The following is a 16,556-nucleotide window of genomic DNA, read 5'->3' on the forward strand; positions in this document are numbered from 1 at the left end:
CGTGCGCGTGCACGCAGGGTGTGTGTGTGTGTGTGTGTGTGTGTGTGTGTGTGTAAGTCCTGATTTATCCCTTCTTAACAATTTTACTTCTCTTTCTTTTCTATAAATAAGAATGTTTCCAAGATTTTCTTCAAGCAAATCTTTTTTTTCCTTGAAAAATGTCATTCCTTTATCTGGTTCTAAAATCACCTACTTTCTGGGGCGCCTGGGTTACTCAACTCAGTAAGTTGAGTTTCCAACTTTTGATTTTGGCTCAGGTCATGATCCTAGAGATGTGGGACTGAGCCCCCATCAGGCTCCACGCTGAGCATGGAGTCTGCTTAAGATTCTCACTGTCTCTCCCTCCCTCTGCCCCACTCCCTCCATCTCTCTCTCTCTCTCTCTCTCTCTCTCAAAAAACACACACACACACAAACAAAAACAAAAAATCTATTTTCTTAACATTCCCAGTATAGGTGGGAAAAGTTCTTCTGGTGAAAGAGCATTTTCTGATTTCTCCAATTTGTAAGGAGACTTTTCTGTCTTTATCATCAGCTTCTCAAATTAATGAAATCAAAATGTCTTAAATTATTAGAAAAATTCATGCGACTTTGTTGCAGTGTACTGATTTTATCATAAGCAGAGTGGGAAGTGACACCATTAAGATGGTGCATTAGGTTATTCTCAACATCCATCCACCTCACAAGAAGCACAACTAATAGCTACCTATAGATAAGACAACGTTGTGAAAATTCCAGAAGTCAGAGGGGAGGTGGAAACACCTCCTTGACCAGAGATGGAGAGGAATCAGTAGAACAAACACAGTTTCACTTTGAATCCATTGCTTCTCCCCGTGGGCCAGCACAGTACCACACCCAGTCAGGTGTCACCACACCCAGAGAACCCCCTGGGACCACAATTTCTCCAGTGGGAAAGAGTCCAAGGTGGACTTCCTAGAAACATACAACCTACCTAGACTGAATCATGAAGAAATAAAAAATCTTAACAAATACTGAGTAGAGATTGAATCAGTAATCCAAATCTCACAGGAAAGAAAATCCAGGGACTAGGTGGTTTCACTGGTGAATTTTACCAAACACTTAAAGAAGATGACAAGCTTTCTCAATCTCTTCCAAAATATAGAAGAATAGGAAATACTTTCAAACTCATTTTATGAGACTGGCATTATCCTGACATCGAAGTCAGACAAGAACAGAACAAGAAAAAAAATTATAAGCCAATATTCTTAATGAACATAGCTACAAAAAAATCTTTGAATAATGATATAGAAGTCTACTTTTTGACCTAGGTGCATTGAAGTTTGAATAAAAAGGAAATACACTTTACTGTTAAGCCATTGAGATTAGAGGGTGTGTTTATTTTAGCAGATAGCATTACCCCAAACTGTACAAGTCTTTAGCACCTCAATGTAGATACTATTTTCAAAGAGGTAAGTGTTTAAATCCTCCAATCCTTCTACCTGGCAATGACAGCTGTATTTCTAAAGCACACCCTATTTCCAAAAATATTTGGTGATTCACCACAGAATAACTTAATGATGCAATAATGTCCAAACACCTTAGTATGTATATAAGGTCTATAAAATGCCCCACTTTTGTCTTTTTGGTCCTGCTATTCAAGTCAACTGTCTCCTTACCTGTTAAAACCTCATCATTCCAATTAATTCACATTTTGCAAATTGTATATGTTCTCAGGTTTCCATTTCTTTTATTGTTTTTGTTCCCTTCTGGAATTATCCTTATTACAGATTTCTTCTTCCAAAAGGATTGCTCATGTTTTCGACCTCACATTATTTTTTTCTTGCAAAGTTCCATTTTGTACTACCAGTTTAAAAAATGAGTCCACACTTACACTTCTGTAACACAATATTCATAGTATAATGTAGCATTTATTACATTGATCCTAAATTCATAAATTCTCCTCTGCAAGCTTTTGAACTGTTTTAAGTTCCTTATGAATGCTGTGTTTATTTCCTAAGCCAGTGGGTGTCTACAGTAAACAGATATTATTTTATTTTCAATTGGATGGAATTAATTTTCCTCTATTAATTTGAAAATTGTGATTTTTTAAGACAAGAATATATTGAATTTTATCTTTAACAATTATAATTTTAGGGCAAAAATAATTACAAAATAATGAGACCAAGAAGGTTAAGGAGAAGATGGAAATTTATCCTATTAAGAAACAAAATTACAAGCAGTCCTTTCTGTATTAACAGTGCCTAGTCTGAGTATTCTTATTCACTTATTAAAGCTAATTCAAGAAATTCTGATTGATGATGGCACTGTTAGCATAATCAGTCGTTGTTTGTCTTCTGGTGTCAGGAAACAATGAAAAAACTAACTTCACAATTTCAAAATTGCCTTTCCTTTCATTATTTCAAATAATGCTGTTACTCTGTATTATAAAATTATTTTTGGCATTTAAGTACATTCTAGAAAGAGTATGCAGTAGCAATACAAAAGCTATGCACAATTTTCATCAAATTTAATGTGGGGGAAATTTGATAGGTAAGCAAAGCCAAAGATGTGTATAAAACTACATATCTATTTTTCAAAATGTATTCAAGCTTGAAACTTCAAAAGAATACATTTTTAAAAATTTAATAGACAAAGACCTATGTGTCCAGAATATTAAGCATCTTTATTTCAATAAGCACAACTACTAGGTTTTTTTTCTTTTTGTTGTTGTTTTTTGTTGTTGTTGTTTTTTATTTGTTGTTGTTTATTTTTGATAGTTGTGTTAGTTACTGTCTTTCAAAACATCAAGGGTGTGAAGAAAATTCCGTAAACATGTGATATAGACTCCTATAAGAGGATCTGGACTAACATATTTCCTGTGGGAAGCTTATGCAGTATATCAAATAAGCTCAAATATTGATCTTAATTGTTAAATACCATCACATAAAATGATTTCTCTCAGTACTACAGAAATTCATGAAGATCATAAAACAGTGTTGTACCAAAACTACAATCTTCAACCCATTCTATTTATTTTTATTAAATAGAAAGACAGGGGCCCCTGGGTGGCTCAGTCAGTTGAGTCTCCGACTCTTGATTTCAGCTCAGGTCACGATCCCAGGGTGGTGGGATAGAGCCTCCCGTCAGGCTCCACAAGTAGAGACATTCATTATAAATGTAAATGATAATTAGAAGGCAGCATTCTAGAAGAGTTAACAAGGTTTATGAAAAATACATCTATCTTGAAGCAATCTGTCTGGCTTTGTGAGCCAGGTTTAGCTATAGCTCTTGAACAATAATTAATTTTTCTTCACATTGTTGTAGTTACAGTGGAAACTACACCTGTAGCATCTCACACCCCAAGCCACCTGGCTTTGGGGTCTTTTCAATAATTGAACTTCACACACAGGGAGAGAGATTATCCTTCTTATTTCAAAATATATTGTCTAGCTGACATGACACTATAAGTTTCAAGAGCATGTTTTACTGACTGTAAATTCCTATATCACCCAAGTCAGCTAGAAAACAGACCTCTAGTCCTGCTAGCCCGAAGGTGATTGACAGTGGCTGTGGTCACATCAGTTTCAAAGGCTATGGGTTTCTGCAACAGTATACAACAGCCTGGTTGATTTGCAGACTCACCTAGGCCATTCCTTGGGGATTCCCAGAAATACTAAACAGAGGGAGCTGTACAAATGTCTAGAATTTTTCATGAGAACTGAGCTTCAGATTCTTAAGTCATAGTGCACATTCTTGTCTCTCTCCATCTCTCCACCCCCCTGCCTCTCCTGAAATATTAATAGCAAGTAGTATTTTAAAAATGATCTGAAGATGATGTTCACCACAGTCCTTTTATTTTTTATGTATTTATATATTTAATGAATACACATCAAAGATGTATTAAATCTGCTAAGGGTCACTATAGTGCTTTTAAAAATTGTTGTTGATTTGTGTTTACATATTACCTGATTATAAACACTAGATTAAAATTTAAAAATATTTAAGGAGGTATCTCAGTATGGTTTTGATTTGTATTTCCCTGATGAGGAGTGACGTTGAGCATCTTTTCAGGTGTCTGTTGGCCATCTGGATGTCTTCTTTAGAGAAGTGTCTATTCATGCCTTCTGCCCATTTCTTCACTGGATTATTTGTTTTTCGGGTGTTGAGTTTGGTAAGTTCTTTATAGATTTTGGATACTAACCTTTTATCCGATATGTCATTTGCAAATATCTTTTCCCATTCCATTGGTTGCCTTTTAGTTTTGTTGATTGTTTCCTTTGCAGTACAGAAGCTTTTTATCCTGATGAGGTCTCAATAGTTCATTTTTGCTATTAATTCCCTTGCCTTTGAAGATGTGTTGAGCAAGAAATTGCTGTGGCTGATGTCAAAGAGTTTGTTGCCTGCTTTCTCCTCTAGAGTGTTGATGGTTTCCTGTCCCACATTTAGGTCTCTCATCCATTTTGAGTTTATTTTTGTGTATGGTGTAAGAAAGTGGTCTAGTTTCATTCTTCTAGGTGTTTCTGCCCAGTTCTCCCAGCACCATTTGCTAGAGAGACTGTCTTTTTTCCACTGGATGCTCTTTCCTGCTTTGTCAAAGATTAGTTGGCCATACATTTGTGAGTCCAATTCTGGGTTCTGTATTCTATTCCATTGGTCTATGTGTCTGTTTTTGTGCTGGTCAGAGTGGCTAAAATTAACAACTCAGGAAACAACAGATGCTGGCGAGGATGTGGAGAAAAGGCAACCCTCTTGCACTGCTGGTGGGAATGCAAACTAGTGCAGCCACTCTGGAAAACAATGTGGAGGTTCCTCAAAAAATTAAACATAGAACTACCCTGTGGCCCAGCAATAGCACTACTAGGAATTTATCCAAAGTAAATAGGAGTGCTGATTCACAGGGGCACATGTACCCCAATGTTTATAGCAGCGCTTTCAACAATAGCCAAATTATGGAAAGAGTCTAAATGTCCACAACTGATGAATGGATAAAGAAGATATGGTTTATATATACAATGGAACACTACTTGGCAATGAGAAAGAATGAAATCATTCTGCCATTTGCAGCAACATGGATGGAACTGGAAGGTATTATGCTGAGTGAAATAAGTCAGTCAGAGTAAGGCAGATATATGTTTTCACTCATATGTGGATCTTGAGAAACTTAATAGAAGACAATGGGGAAAGGGAAGGAGAAAAAATTAGTTCCAAACAAGAGAGGGAGAGGGGCAAACCATGAGACTCTTAAATACAGAGAACAAACTGAGGGTGGATGGGGGGTGGGGGAGAGGGGAAAATGGGTGATAAGTATTGAGGAGGGCACTTGTTGGGCTGAGCACTGGGTGTTGTATGTAAGCGATAAACCACAGGAATCTACCCCAAAACCCAAGAGCATACTGTACACACTGTATATTAGCCAATTTGGCAAATAAACGATCTTAAAATATATTTAAGGAGTTAATGTTTCTTAATTTTTTAAGTTTATATGTTTATTTTGAGAGAGACAGAGACTGTGTGAGCAGGGGAGGGGTAAAGAGAGAGGGGGGAGAGAGAGAGACAGAGAGAGAGAATCCCAAGCAGGCTCCACATCAGTACACAGCCTGATGCAGAGTCGACCTCATGAAACTGTGAGATCATGACCTAAGCCAAAATCAAGAGTAAGATGCTTAACCGACTGAGCCACCCAGGCACCCCAGGAGTTAATGTTTTAATAGGTAATGAACTTAAATGCCCAGCAATAGGTGAGCCAAAACATGGAATATTGTATAGTGATTAAAATGCTGATTATGAAAACACTAAGATAGAAAATAACACTATGGAAAATAGCAAGAAGTAACGTTGTTAGTAGAGCGTGGTTTCAATTATGTCCAAAATTGCAGAAAATAGAGTCATTAGAAACATCAAAGTAACTTGGGGTGGTAGACTAATGTTTGATTTTTTTCTCTATTTCTCAAACTATAAAATTTATATATTTACTGTTTTAACAGTAAGAGAATTGGCTGGAGAATAAAGTCATCAAACTGAAGAAGCTGAACATCATTTGGTAAGCTATTATTCATCAACAGCTATGGTTTGTACAGTTTCAAAATCCACTGATGGCATGCAGTGTGGTTTAAGTTAAAAAGGCTCACAATGAGATGTGGTGATCCCTGGTACAGAGGGTTTAACTTCACAGGTCACAAGACCATGTGTTCACTGGCAGGAAACTTGTTCTCACATCTTAATCATTTTTCTACCATTTTCTCCTTATTATTATTTTATAATACCCACTGACTTTTCCAGTCATTTGAATCAAACGAAGAATAAAGAACTAAATATATTGAAAGAGGGGCAAGATTTTGGAAGTGCTACACCTCCAAAATCTTAAAGAAATGTATGGAAGAACTAATATATTCCACTTTTAAGTTGCCTCTGTTAAAATTGACTATTTTAAGACCCTATGGGCTTCATACAGATGCTTTTCACAGTTTGATTTCAGTGCTTTAGTTTTTAATGTAGCAAATTATTCAAAGTTCTACAAAATCAATGGCATCTTTACTCCAAATAAAACTTCATTCCACGCTTAAAGGACTGATTTCTAATCTCTGACTTTTAAAATTATCTCTTATAAATTATTTCACTATAATTAGCCATCTACCAGGCTTCAGAACCCTAGATTTTTCTACTATTTGGAAGCTTTTCCACTTCACCTGTGAAATAGGACTCTCCTTCATAATTTTGTCAGTGACTATTTAATTCCCAAGGTTCTCCATGCTTAAACTTAGGAACCAAATCCTCTAATATTCTTGATCTGCTGTCCCTCATGCTGGTCTTTATAAACCTTACCAACCTCTATTGAAACCTCACTGACTCTTCTTTTATGCTATAATTATGCTCCTTACAGTATGGCCTCCATTTCTTCACCTGATACTTCAGTGCTTGTGCACCTGCCTCCATGCTGGCTATTTTTCTACTTATCTCCACTCCTTCCTCTATTACCAGCATGCACCTTGATCTAACTCAAGGATTCTCAAACCTAATATTGTACATACAGAATCAACTGGAGAATTTGTAAAACAAATTATTGTCTGAGACTCAACCCAAACATGTTTAATCTAGGGGAGGCCTTAAGCTATGATAAATGTAAAAGCTCCCCTATGTTGGGGTGGGGTGATAAGAGGTAATTCTAATCCACAGCCATGGTGGAGAATACCTATGTGCATGCTGTTTCCAGTCTCACCTGGATTATCCTTATGTTCATCACTCAAGGCCCATGGAAGATCTGAAAAAAAATTTAAATGTCTGATCTTTGGAAAATTTATTACATCATGAAATATTGGAATTGTAATTCTTGACATTTTTGAGTGGCAATTTCACCAAGACTGTGGTGAAGAAGACCCCAGTCAGGATGGTCCCCACAAAGACCAATAATTAGACAGCTATCCACAAACAAAAACAGTTCTGGGAAAGCTCAGAAGTCTACGTAGGAAACTTCAGCAACACAGTGGAATAATAAATCAGAGAATAACTACACAAAAAGGGAAAGAACAAGAGTTCCATTCTGCCTACATCATCCCGCCCTCCAGCCTGGCACTGCTCAGCATGTAAAGGTAACTCCCCAGCTAGAAAGAGCTCCTTTCACTGTGGTGAATGTGCAGCCAGCCCAGCCTTTTAGGACAATACACAAAGGATGGCTTTGGTTCACTCTACCGCAAGACCTGCAAAGCTAGACTTGTAGACATTGCTAGGAACAAGAGAAAAGAGTAGAGGCCACTGGTACTAGTCGATCAGTGAAAGTGACTCCAGTCCCCAGTGACCTGCTCTACAGAAAACCCCAGCAGTTTTCACCACTGAAGAAAGCAAAGGCCAGCACAGCTGCTGAGGACCTGCAGAGTTCACCAGTTTTCACCCTTCTGGTTTTCACATTCACAGATGCCAGTCACCTGAGTTGCCCCCCTCCAACCCTCCACCTGCTCCCTCCTTTGTCCTTCTTGTCCATGTCCAACTGGAGCTCATGATCCTCACTGGGCAGCTAGCCTGAACCTCTGTAGCTGCTTGAGTGCAAGATGCCAACCTAGACCCCCACCCACACAGACCCTCAACACAATTGGTATGCTCAGCACTAGCCTCTCCACCTATGCACCTGCACTCTGCTGGCTTGATTCCCGTCACTGGCTTCCATGCCACATCCATACCTGTGTCAAGACCCTTTAGCCACCAGAGTGCACTTTGACAGCAAGGGCCCAGAAAGTTGCTTGTGAACCCAGATCTGGCCCTGTGTCCTGTCACTGGCCTATACCACTGGGCTCACGAGCAGCTTAGCTCCCCCAGTTTTGCACCTGCAGTAGGCCCTCTGGCCTACACTGTCATGCACCCCTGGTGAGAACCTGTGGCCTCAGGAGTGCGTTTGAAACCATATATCTCATAAGGAGTTAATATCCAAAATATATAAGGAATTCATATAACTTAATAGCAAAAAAAAAATCCAATTAAAAATGCACAAAGGATGTGAATAGACATTTTTTCCAAAGACATACCATGGCTAACAAGTGCCTGAAAAGGTGTTCAACCTCACTAATCGCCAGTGAAATCCAAAATGAGATATTATCTAACATCTTTTAGATTCTTACCATCACACAAATGAGATAACAAGTATTGGCGAGGACATGGAGAAAAAGGAACCGTCATGCACTGTTGCTGGGAATGCAAATTGGTACAGCCACTCTGGAAAAAACAGTATGGAGGTTCCTCAAAAAGTGAAAACCAGAAATCCAGCAATTGCACTACCAGCTATTTACCCAAAGACTACAAAGGCACTAATTCAAAGTGACACATGCACCCTCATGTTTATAGCAGCATTATTTACCATAGCCAACTTATGAAAGCGTCCATGAACTGATGAATTGATAAAGAAGATGTGGTACATATTGTGGTATATAGTTACAATGAAATATCATTCAGCCATAAAAAGAATGAAATCCTGCCATTTGCAACAACATGGAGGGAGCTAGAGAGTATTATGCTAAGCGAAATCAGTCAGAGAAAGACAAATACCATAGGATTTCACTCATATGTAGAATTTAAGAAACAAAACAAATGAGAAAAGGAAGAAATAAAAGAGAGAGAGAGAGAGAGAGACAGCAAACCAAGAGACAGACACTTAATTATAGAGAACAAATTGATGGTTACCAGAGGGGGAGGTGGCAGGAAGGATGAGTGAAGTAGGTGAAGGGGTTTAAGGAGTGTACTTGTCATGATGAGCACTGAATGATTTACAAAATTGTTCAATCACTATATTGCACACCTGAAACTAATATGATAATATTAACTATACTGGAATTAAAATTAAAAAATTAATAAAAAAAAGAATAAGAGGCAACAAGCACTGGTGAAGATGTGGAGAAAAGAGAATCCTAGTGCGCTATTGGAAGGAATATGTATTGGCAAAGTCACTACGGAAAACAGTATGAAATTTCTCAAAAAATGAAAAATAGAAGTGCCAGGGGCACCTGGGTGGCTCAGTTGGTTGAGCATCTGACTTCGGTTCAGGTCATGATCTCATGGTTCATGAGTTCGAGTCCCACATTAGGCTTCCAGAGCCTGCTTTGGATTCTCTCTCTCCCTCTCTCCCTCTCTCTCTCTCCTCTCTCTCTCTCTCCCTCTCTCTCCCTCTCTCTCAAAAATAAATAAATAAACATTAAAAAAATAGAAGTACCATATGATTCAGCAATCTCAGCTCTGAAAGGAAATGAAGTTAGGATCTCAGAGAGATATCTGCACCCCCATGTTCATTGAAGCATAATTTACAATAGCCAAGACTTATAAACAACCTAAGTTTCAGTCAACACATGAATAGACAAAGATATAGTATTTTTTTATAACGAAATATGATTCAGGCATAAAGAAGGAAGCCCTGCCATTTGTGACAACAGGGATAAACTTTGACGGCATTATGCTTAGTGACATAAATTAGAAAGACAAAGAGAAACACTGTCTGACCTCACTTATATGTGGAATCTTAAAACATCAAAATCCTAGAAACAGAGAACAGATTGATGGTTTTGAGGGACTGGGGTCGAGAAAATGTAGAGATGTTAGTCAAAGGATGTAGACTCTTAGCTGTAAAATGAATAAGTTCCAGAGGTCTAATGCACAGTATGGTGACTATAATGAACAATACTGTAGTGTATATTTAAGAATTGCTACGAGAGTAGACCTGTACTGTTCTCATCACAAATTTTTTAAAAATATTGTAATTATGTGAGGTGAAGGATGTGTTAAGTTAATCTTATTGTGGCAAACATTTCCCTGATGTACCAAATCATCACATTGTCTATCTTAAACTTACACATTGTTACATGTCAATTATGCCTCAGTAAAGCTGGGGGAGAAAAAGAGACAATAGTGATTCATGATAATATTAAGGATTTTCATCAAATGACAATATAGTAATATGGGATATGTGTCAAATAATGTAAATTCAATCCTTTTCTATGCTGCATAAGTAGGGCAGAGTCCATAATGGGTATTATGCAAAGACACATGATCGTGGAATTTATAAAAACTGCCTCTCAAAAAATCTTTAAATTTTCCTGTAAGGTGGTACGAACATTATTTAAAATATTCTGTACATTTACAAACTGGAGTGGAATGAGAATCTAGGCTCTAAGTCACAAAGTGGTTGGGAATCAATGAAAGGCCAGTCTGCTTCTTTTCTCTGTCTTCTTCTAAGCCTAAAAAGAAGTCTTTTAATCTGCTTTGTCAAAGAAACCATACCCTGGATACATTCCCTTCTTTGTCTTTCTGGGAAGTTCTTTTCCTGCATCTGCATTTTATTTAAAGCGACCTGGCAAAGGTGGAAAGGGAGTGCATCATAAGAGCATTTCACATTAGAAAGAAATGAAGTTCTGTTTCTTTAAAACTGGGAAAGGAGGCCTGAAGGTAGAAGTCAGATTCAAATATCATAAGGCTAAGCATTTTTTTTGTTTGTTTTTGTTTTTGTTTTTTTTTAAGAATAATTCTGTTCTCTAGAAGGAAGCCTGAAAAACAGAAAATCACTTGCTACAAATCTTGGGATACAAATTATTCAAAGCCTCATCACTAATCAAGAGAAACAGTACAAGCAACTTCATTAATGGCTTTTTTTCTTTTTAAATGACCCAACCAGGCTAATGGTATGGGCTGTGCAGGTGGTTCAGAACACTGACAGCACATCCAATCATTCCCAGGGATTTTAGTTTAAAGACTCTGGGTCAGGGGTTGGGCTTAAAGAAAAGTCTCCATGTGATTTTAATATATAATGAGGGTTGAGAAAATGGGGTTTCATTAATAAAGCTGTTAGCAATAATATTAAATATTTGTGCCTTAAGCCCACACTAAAATATCTAGAGTATGTCTTGAATACATCTTATAATTCCAGCCATGTTTTCTAGTACCTAATAGGAGCTCATTTATTGTCTAATATAGTTTCCATGATTTTTTAAAAAATAATCACACTGATGAAATAACATTTATTCAGAGCCATCACATGTCAGTTATTCTTAAAAGAGTCTACTTTGTAGGCATTATAATCACCATTTTCTAATCACATGACTTGCCCAAGGTCAAGGTTACAGGAAGTCTGGTGGTGTGCAGGCCATGGTGTAACAACTCGAAACCAATATTCGTACTAAGAAACTGTCTACACCTTATATCAGAAATCAGCCAGTCAAAGCAATATTAGACATATACATTTCATTGTCCATAAGCTCTTCAAAATCAATGTGTTCATGTCTGAATTCGTGTCTTACTTCCACAACCCTGCTTTTTCCTCCTGAATTCACTCTATTCCATAATGACATTTACATGCATCAATACATCCTAACGAAAAATCTTAGAATCATATTAGGCTCCCTTATCCCCCTAACCACCTCTCTCCTAACATCAAATAAAATATCTGAACCTGTCAATTGTAGCGAACAAATCTATTTTGATTATCACTGACTCTTAGCCATCAATGTCTGTCTCCATCCTAGCTGTCAAACTCTAAGACCCAAGCCTCCTTCACTCTCCACATCACTATTTTATTTCTTTGCTATGACTCATAGGATCATGAATATTAAATGATCAAAATACATAATGAGCTTAGAATGGGTCCATAGAAAATGCTTAATAAATGTCAGCTATTATTATTCTGTGTCAAATGGATTTCATATAAACGCAAGAAGCTGAAGGATGCATGAAGAGGTTAGAAACATTTGTCCTCATCGCCTGTGAGAGTACACTACTAGGAAGCTAAACCTTATGCGGCATTTCCCTCTTGTCCTAACTACAGTTATTGGAAGGTTGGTTCTAAGAAGAGCAGAGACAATGTTCTGTCATCTCTGATTTCTTATCAATATAGTTCTATAACACAGAGCCCATGCTCCCACGCTGCCCCAGTGTATCAGCCTGGCTCCCTTCTCTGAACCTGTTTCTGGCCCACTCTTTTTCATTCTCTGTCTGTATATAGGTCGAGACAATATTTCACTTCATCTCTTATGTCTAAATGGTCTTCTCTATCTATTATCATATATTTAGAAATTCAGAAGTGATTTCAGTGGGACTTGCTTTATCCCTCTTTATGCCTCTATACTTATCCCAGATTACTTTCACTCTACCGTACCAGGGAATTCCCATGTCAGTTGATTTTTACATATGGCTATGGAAAAACTACAGATCATTAGCATCATCATCATCAAAGGAAGTTAGTATGTACTGAGAGCATTTACTAAGTGTCCAACAAAGTCCTTAGTGCTTAATGAGAAACGCCTCACTTAATGTTTACAGTAATATTAAAAGGCAGGCAAGCCTACTTACTAGGTCACATTATAGTCAGAGACTGAAGCTCAACACTGTTAATTTGCCTAAAGCCACAGATCTAAGATGCTAGAATGAATGTGGGCCAGCACTAAAGTAGGAAATAATCGCAGGACCTGCTGGAAGTTGAAGGGGATCATCTGTAGAAAGAAACAGTCACAGACTCAAGTGAGTGTGTCTGGGGCAGGAAATATTTTATTTTAGCCCTAGTGTGGATGTGACTTTTGGCCTCAGTGATGCAGACACAAATTGAATAGTGGAAATAAGGCTGAATTGGACAGTGCGTACTTCATCTAAGCAAGACTGTAGGATCTCAGTTTTACACTTCAGAGAAGGACTCAGCATAGCAACATCTAATTTTTCAAAAGCAAGCCATAAATTCAGATGGTCTGTGAAATCTAAAAATTTAAAAATACAGGCAACTGATTCAAAGATTCAAAAACAGTGTGAAGATGGAAATTACAGGGATTTATAAAAGATAAAAACAAGTTGGCCTGATGTTCCAAGAAAAATAGAGAAGGTGATATGAGTCCTATTTCAGTTGGTATGAATTTTTTTTAAACTTTTTAAATGTTTACTTATTTTCGAAGGAGAGAGAGACAGAGTGTGAGCAGGGGAAGGGCAGAAGAGGGAGACACAGAATCGGAAGCAGGCTCCAAGCTCTGAGCTGTCAGCACAGAGCCTGATGTGGGGCCCGAACTCATGAGCCATAAGATCATGACCTGAGCCAAAGTCGGATACTTAACCAACTGAGCCACCCAAGTGCCCTTGGTGTGAATTCTTGAATAAAAATTTCGAGTTATTTTTGTTTATTGGTGGGAGCTACTTGAGTTGTTTGTTGCTGTTTGTTGGATGGTTTGTTTTTTGCTCTGTGTGAATCTATAACTGACAGAAGAAACATGAAAGGGATATATTCAAAAAAGATTGAGAAGACAATGTTGTCAGGATTGCCAGGACTGGGGCACTAACTGGAGTGATGACTGAACAGTAGTCATGCCTCAGTAGAATGCCACTGAGGTTCACTTTCATTCAATCATACATTCATTCAATAAACAACTACCTTTGTAGAGAAACTGCTACATTCTCTGCAAGAAAAAGATGATTTAGGCTTCATCCCTGTCCTCAGGGGTTTAAGGTTTAACACCTGAATTCTCTTAATTTGATTTGTATTTTCATAATGTGCTGTTATCAAGAGTCCTCTAATTTGTTCCCAAAGCAAGATAATCTTCATTTAACTCACAAAAAAAAAGTGTGATCATATTGAATGTTTCATTGACGCTCCCCATCTACTTAGACATTGTTAGGCACGCATGGACACATGGTAAATCCCTAGTCAACATTTTGAGTGTTGTTCTCTGGAGGAGGCTTCGTTCCACAATCTGAAGCTTCCCAGAGATAAAAGGAATTGGGATATAGTATAAAAAGCTTGAACTTGAAGTTTGTTATCTTGGGACTTTGAGCAAAGTTACTCTAACTCTGAAATTAGGTTTACTCATATACAAAATGAGTACATTAATGCCTGCCCTACAGGTTTGGGGGTCATTAGCAAAAATATAAGTAACTGGTTGGTAAACTAGTATCAGCTAAGGCAAAGATAACTTTTGTTATCACTGTCATTATTGACACCATCATCATCATCATCATCATCCTCATGTCCCCATTATCTCCCAGAAAAACAGAAAACATACTCAGAATAAAATTAGAAGCACAGAATATTGCATTTAAATTTGAAATATAATTGTTTATAATGCTAAGTGCCAGCATTTAGAAGAGAAGTCAAGAATACGCAGCCACCTTTGAAAATGGGTTTGTGAAGCTATTACTGACATTACTTGATACTCCAAAAGGGAACTGTACATAGAGTTGGTCTCTGTTAATTGTAAATCTCTGTGTACTTAATAGATCTTATTCCCTAAGGTGCCTGATGCAAGGCTCCAATCGCAGACCAGCTTTTTTTTTTTTTTTTTTTTTTTTTTTTTTTGCTAAACATGAGCTAGCCTTGAGCTTGGGGATGGGTACTGCTTGAACTTGAGAATATTTATTGAAGTAATCTCAGTATTGCTTCTCTGGCTGATCATACATTAGGTACTTGAGAGCTTCAGTGTGGAAACTGACCCTTTCGACAAGGGTTTATATCCTTCAGTGAAGAAACTTAGTAAAAAATAAATGAATTCAACAAAAACAATTTTGAATAAGGCCTATTAATGGGGGGGGGTGTTGAAAAGTTGTGTGCAGTTGGAAAGCAAAATAAGTGGAAATGTTCTACCCTTTGAGAAGGCATTTGTCAGGCATTCAAATTTGGAAACGTAATGGATAGAATAAAATGGAAATTATAGCTGAACAGATTTCCAAAAAGCTGGCTGTGGTTGCTTCTTATTCTTACACGAAGTTGGAGGTGCCCACATTAAAAAAAAAAAAAATTTTTTTTTTCATTTGAAGATGGGTTATTTGCCAAATTTTAATGTATGCTAGACCAAGCCTAGCAAGTGGTCTATATGCAAATATATTTGGATATACAGTAGATGCTTTAACTTTTATTTTTAGGGTTTTAAAGAATTGATTTGGTCATCCAGACATGCCCTATTAAAATAAAGAAAATGTATTTTCATTATATTAAAGAGAATTAAATACACAGTGATATATAAGGATGAGAAAATAAAGGAAGATATACTAAATTCTGCTTGATAGATTTTTCAAATTATCAATGTATAGGACATTCAAGAATTAATGGTAGAGAGGAATATTAGGAATATTGTTTGTTTACATATATACTGGTGAGAATGATTTACAAGCTTAAGTAGACCTAATCTGTTTTTATTTTAAATATCTAATATTGTCACTTAAGATTTTGATCTGTTCAGCATTTGCATAAAAGTGCTTATTGAATTTAGCCTTTGTACATGTATTAAGTGAAATTTATAAGGAAGAAAGAAGTATTCAGGATTGTTAAGCCTTTTTTTTTTATTAGAAAGAATGTGCCCTAGTACATATTTACCTTTCAAGATAGACTATAGTAAGTCACAGTGATGAAAAGAAACAAGGCTCTAAAAAACGCATTAAGAGGGGATCAATTCTCTGCCAGAACATCATGGATGCTGGGTCGTTCACTATGTCAATAAAAACATAACCACATCTCAAAGGATTTTCTATTGTTACAGTGGTCTACAAATCTATGTGAAAGGCTTAGATAGAGACAAAACATGCCTGCTGTGCTCCTGTATTACCAGTCTCAGAGCTCTGCAAACCGTGTTTACTCTAATTACTACAAAATAATGGGCAGTGTTGGGTGTAAGTTTCATTTCTACAAGTGTGCTTTCTCTGTTCCTTTGACCCTGAAATGTCCATCACGCCATATGGACACAGATTTGGGAGAATAAGGACTTTCTGGTTCCAGGATGTCTACCTAGCCTTTAAATCTTTATCTTATTTTACCCTTAACCCTTTTCATTGCTGTTACAAATTCAGGTTCCATGGCAAGAATGGATTTCATGCCACCTGAAGAGAGGAAAATCTTTTATGAGAAGATGTCAGTTGGATTCTTCCCTAATTTGAGCCAGGGAAATTATACTTGTTTAAATATACGTTGGAATAACCTAAGGAAAACAACAACAACAACAAACAACAACAGTAGTAGGAAGAAGCTGTTTTGAGTTTGTACCAATAGCTAAATTCTGTGCTGCCAAACTGAAAAAGAAACCATCACTGACTACAGTGACACTAAATAACAGAAAATAGAAGGAAGAACCATTAAAGGATTAGGCACGTAGTCAAGGGAATTAAGTT

The 16,556-nt window shown here is 37.1% G+C and overlaps 1 long non-coding RNA gene across 19 annotated transcripts in view; it reads right to left on the reverse strand.

Moving 5' to 3' along the window:
- The window catches only part of LOC102901561, a 178,902-nt gene that overhangs the window by 37,958 nt on the left and 124,388 nt on the right, over positions 1-16,556 (reverse strand). For 6 of the 19 annotated variants that reach the window (XR_006589582.1, XR_006589575.1, XR_006589586.1 and 3 more), the window contains exon 6: positions 7,177-7,218. The exons of the other annotated variants lie outside the window; for them this stretch is intronic. This is a non-coding gene — a long non-coding RNA (uncharacterized LOC102901561). The remainder of the gene's footprint in view (positions 1-7,176; positions 7,219-16,556) is intronic. 19 annotated transcript variants of the gene reach the window in all.

This window comes from Felis catus, chromosome E1 (genome assembly GCF_018350175.1).
Source record: "Felis catus isolate Fca126 chromosome E1, F.catus_Fca126_mat1.0, whole genome shotgun sequence".
Lineage (NCBI taxonomy): Eukaryota > Metazoa > Chordata > Mammalia > Carnivora > Felidae > Felis > Felis catus.